Below are 5312 nucleotides of genomic sequence, written 5' to 3'. Positions count from 1 at the left end.
GCGGGCCCGCCTCGCTCATCCCGCGGGGCTCCGGTACCCGGCCGTGCTGAAACGGGAGTGCTGAAAACGCGGGATGGGGAACTGCCGCCGCTTTCTTTACACTGAAATACTGCTCTCAGCACAGGCCTTGACCCAGATTTTAAACCAATGAAGACGAATTTGGTCTGTTGCTCTCCCGTTTCTGTCACTGTTTTTGAACACTGGTTACTGTTTATTAGACTTCAGCAGGGAAAACGTAAACCAGCTGACACTGCTGTGTACTGAAAGCTCTACAAAGACTTCCTCTGATCTGTTTCCATTCTGCAGCACACCTAGAACTTTTTGAGATGATTCTTGTCAAAAGGAAGATGTTACGCTCAGTAAGCCTGAGGCACACATCAGATTCTGTCCTGTTGTACAATATCTGCATCAATATAATTCAAAACCCGTGTTGAAACCACGTGCTACATTTGTTACATATTTTGCTGTAGCTTAAGCTACAGCTAAATAATAATATTATTTTGCACCTTTAAATCAGAATTCTCTTTTTAAGTCAGCTGCCTAATTCTAGGCATTTACAGTGCATTTAGCATTGGTTACAGAGCTCCAGAAGTACATTTGTCCCAATTCACAGTTAGCATCCTGCTACATTCCTACTGCTACAGGTATAAGTGACCTTGAAATAAATGGAAATTGAACCAGATTCCTCGCTTGCAGTTGCAGGTCAGCTCCAACAATATCCTGGCACAAACAGAGCCCACCAAATGGATTCCATATCTTTAAAGAGCTTCAGACAAGTTTATTTGCACATATTCTTAGCTACTAGCTAGAAGAACCTTTGGCCTTCTCCTTGTAGAGCAGGATGTGAGCAGAATGAACACAGATATGAAAATGGGGGGTTGACAGGGTGTACATATTTGGGGAGCAAGAGAAGCCCTTGCCATAAAGGCAGGCTTGAGGAAAGGGGTAGATACTGGTCTATGGGTGTGTCAAAAATAGGGCAGTTCTCCACCCATCCCTCCTCACAAAAACAGTGTGAGGGAAATTCTGTTTACTTGAGTCAGATTATAGCAGTTTCAAGGAAGGTCATGTTTTGGGCCTAAACAATTTTGGCTTACTGCCAGCAACTTGTTTTCAAAAGTATAAATAGGAATGATTTCAGAGTGCTCTGAAAAATAAAAATCAATGGGCAGAAGAAGCCAGCTGAACTGTATTTTAAAGTATTTCCAGATACATCCTTAAATGAGGTTAGATAGTATGCAGCACAAGGAATGTCTCTCATAAATATTAACCTAGTTTATCTTTAATGAGGATTGACTACATTTAATTAGGGTTTGAAAGATTTCATTTTAGAAAACGTAGGTCTCATCCCTGGCTAGAAGAGGTGTTACATGACCTAATAATCTTTTCCATTTTTAGATGCTGCTGCCTGCCATGATGTCTGTGTGACTTGTGCCATTCTCCAAGGACAAAGGAGAGAGATCCTTGGTTTGGACAGGTCCTGCAGTGCCTCCTCCACCAGTCTCCCTCCACAGAAACCCAGCTGGGCCTTAACCATGGCAGTTCCTGACCAAAGCTCTTAGTAACTGCTACAATAGAAAGCAAAATTTTTTCTAGCTCTTATAACCCATCCACCAGACTGATCCAGTCTTTATCTTCCTTGGTATTAGCCAGGGGGAAAACTGGTAATTTTTGTCCTGTAGTAGGTGTGGCATATGGACAGTGTCCAAGGAAGTCTTGACAAATGCCATTGTCCTCCCATAGTAGCCCTGGGTGTTTAGTTTTTCTGCATATTAAATGTTTGGGGAAGAATGACTTGGTTTTTGCTTTTGGAAAAAATAATGTAGAAAATACCACCTTCATTAGGTCATTTTTACCATGCAAGTGGCTTTTCCTGGAGCAGGTCCCTGTGAGATCCATCCTACAGACTGTAGGGCTGCTGCCTAGGTACTCCTGGTCTAGCTGGGGTCCCCCTTAGTCTGTTTCCCATGAACATGAACATGCAGTCTCATTCTAAAAGGCAGCCTTGGAGGTGGATTCTCCTGGGCTGGTACCTGAGCAAGGTACTTGCTTTAAAGTGCCAGTACACGCATCTCTGTGATTGAGGAGGAGACTTGTACCCAGTGATATTTGGGTGGGTATTTCCTTCAGAGGTCTTCTGCACATCTCTTTCAAGGAGGATGTGTTCATACCCATTTATTTCAGTGCAAAGGTGTTCCACAGGGCTTGGGCAGCTCACGGAATTGGTATAAAAACTTGGACGATGTGACAATCAGGTGGCCATGAAAAGATTTCACTGACAGAGTCTGAATGAATTAACTCTCTGGGGTTCAAACCAGCAGGCATTGTCAGATACAAGGGATTAAAAGGCTTTTTAATGTGGCTTAGTAGTGTACAGAAGATTGGCTTACTTGTATGAGCTCTTCTTTTGTCACATTGATCTTTATTTTGCATTGTGCTTAGTACAACAGAATCTGGAGGCTGAAGCCTTCTTTCCTGAATCGTCTGAAAGGACTTGGCCCTTTTATTGCTTAGTAAAATATTTTATTGTGAAGGAGGAATTGATTTTTGCCAGTGTAGCCACTGTTGAGTAATAGCTGAAGAATACCAAGTTGTAATAATTTCATGAGCACTGTATGTGGCCAGGTGGGTGAGAGGAAGTTACTATATGGTGGGTTGTACTTCTTTATATTACTTTCCTGTATAGATGTATTGATCTAACCTAATAGGGAGCTAGCTGATGAAGGAATAAAAGGCAATTCAGTGGTTCCCCTGTGTCAGCTGTATGTGACTAAACCCATGAGGTGGTAATTACAGGAATGATAGCTGCAGTTCTCAGGGATGCAGCTGGTTTGTCAGGCTGCAAACTGCAAATCATAGGAGGATAAAGTTGGCAGGGACTGATGGAAGAAATACTTCCAATACCAAGGCAGAGTTTGCAGGAGAGGGTGGATGAAGATGGGCCTTCCTCTCTGCAGCAGTGTAAGTCACACAGAAGGAAAGGCAAGTTTCCAAGAATGACCAGCTCATTGTTCTTAAGATTTATTTTGTCCTAAATGCTTTGGTGCTGAGTAAGTGTTTTGTGGTCAGTGCTTACAGCCATTACTTCATGAGAGATTAAACTGTGAGGTCTGGGTCTGTCTTGGGTCTGCAGAGGTAGCCATGGTCGATGCACTGGGATGCAACCTGAGAACTGGTCTGCTTGTAGCCAGAAACACAGATCTGGAGGAACAGTTAACTAGGCACTTGAGACAGAAAAGTGCAAACACAGACACCAGTTTTGTTTCTTTTGTCTATAAATAAATAGGTTTTAGGATAGTGGGTGGGCTTTCACATACAGGTTTAATTAATCAGGTGTTCTGATGTGGTGTGTGTGTTTGTTCTTTTTTTAACATGGCATAGTCAAAACCACAGTACCAAAGGTAAGAACAAATTTATTAAGTAAACAACATTAATGTAAATATCCCAGTAGTGGGATGCTGGTCAGTTCCTGTTTCTCAACTGAAAGGTATTATAGCAAAAGAGGTTTTTCTTTTGTTGTCCTTTTATTCATTATTTATTGCACTGTTTTCACCACTTGCTGTGTATAATCAATTGGTTGTCCCCTGCTGTTACCATGGATATTTAATACATCAATGTGGAAAAGAGACACATTTTTATGAAAAGGAAAGTGCAGCTACAAAACTCCTCTTGCACTGAATGGACAGCTATGCCATATTTTATGTCAATACAGCCAAGAATGGCTTTTTGCTTCTTGCCTGCCATCCATATTTTATGTCAATACAGCCAAGAATGGTTTTTTGCTTCTTGTTCCTGCCTGCCATCCGCACACACAGACATCCTCCTGCACCTCGTGTGTCTTGAGCTGGTGCCCAGGAGGTGCCATGCAGCTCCTTGTGTCCATTCTCCCTCCCTGGAGCAGGTGAGAAGGGCCAGAGGCAGGTTTGTAGCCTTGAAACTCAGGAGCACTCAATGCAAGAATGCCAGATGCTGTTGGTTAGAGTGGTCCAGCATAAACAGGACTCCAAGACCCTCCCTTAGACTCTTATGTCTGGGTTTTTTTGAGATCAAAGGAGAACATGGTATTTTGAACAAAATGTGCAAGGGCCCACCCTTCCTGAATTGCACTTCTGGTTGTATGTTCTGTCCTGCAGCTGTAATACTCTACAGAAGGGTTTGGGTTTCTCCCCCCTGCCCTCTTTTAATGTATTGTGAGAGAAGTTTAATAGATGTTTTCACAGGAGTCTGGTCCTACACTGCTCTCATTGTGCCTCTCTCTGTGTTCTGTGAGCAGGGCTGCTGATCATTAACAATTTAAGCCTAGCACCTCTAATTCATCTGAAGTTCATGTAATGTATTACTTACATTAGATGTAGGTGCCAAAACTGACCTGTAAACCTAAAATGAAATTGGGACTAGAAAATTAATTTCATTTAGATTCTGAAAATTAGACTATAAATGGAATTCCTGTGGGAGCAGTGTAAATCTTCTTTGACATTGATTTAATGTAATTCTTTTCTTAATAGGGTAACTTTAATTGTGTAACCAGTACGTAGTTTTAACCAGCACAGATTTGTAGGAAATCTTGCAGTAAGATGAGTACTAAGAGGAACATTCTGTGGTGTTTCTGAATTTAAGGATCACACTGTATAGCTGTAATGCAGTTGAATAGACAGTCAGGCATCATACCCCCTCCCCAGCTCTGAGCAGGCAGGTAATGACACAAAGCTGTGATGTCATTTATCAGGCATCTCCAGCCCATCAATGAATTTTAATTTATAAAATACATATGCATAGGATAACACAAATTCAGGGTAAAGATTTATTTTATGTTCAAAGCTCAAGTCAGAATCTGAATTTCAAGGTTAGTACCTGAATTAGAATTTCATGTCAGAATCACCATGGTTAATCCTTAATCTGGGAAAATTTTGAATTAAAGACTTAAGTTTTTCAAATTGGAGCAGGAATTCAAGATCTGACTAGCTGTGGAACAAAAATTTGTGTTCTTTTAATAGATGGCAAGTAAATGTGCTTGTCTTATGCATGAAATTAAATTGAGGACTGAAATTACTCTGAATTATTCAAATGTTCACACTCTAGATGACAGTATATTCTGCTTGCTGTGCTGCTTTTTATCTTAGACATTTTCCTGTTTTTAAAGATAACATGTTCAGGTCTGATTCTTCAAATTTAATTCTGCCTGTAAGTAAATTCAGAGGGTTGGAATAACAAATGCACTGCCTGTGCATGAGAGCTCGGGCATTAGATTCTCTCTGCAGGGGAACATTTAAGGTACTTGAGATAATTTGACCTATGAAAACAATAATTTTGAA

The sequence above is a fragment of the Geospiza fortis genome, unplaced genomic scaffold (assembly GCF_000277835.1).
Source record: "Geospiza fortis unplaced genomic scaffold, GeoFor_1.0 scaffold171, whole genome shotgun sequence".
NCBI classification, from domain to species: domain Eukaryota; kingdom Metazoa; phylum Chordata; class Aves; order Passeriformes; family Thraupidae; genus Geospiza; species Geospiza fortis.
Note: the sequence above shows the minus strand (reverse complement) of the source record.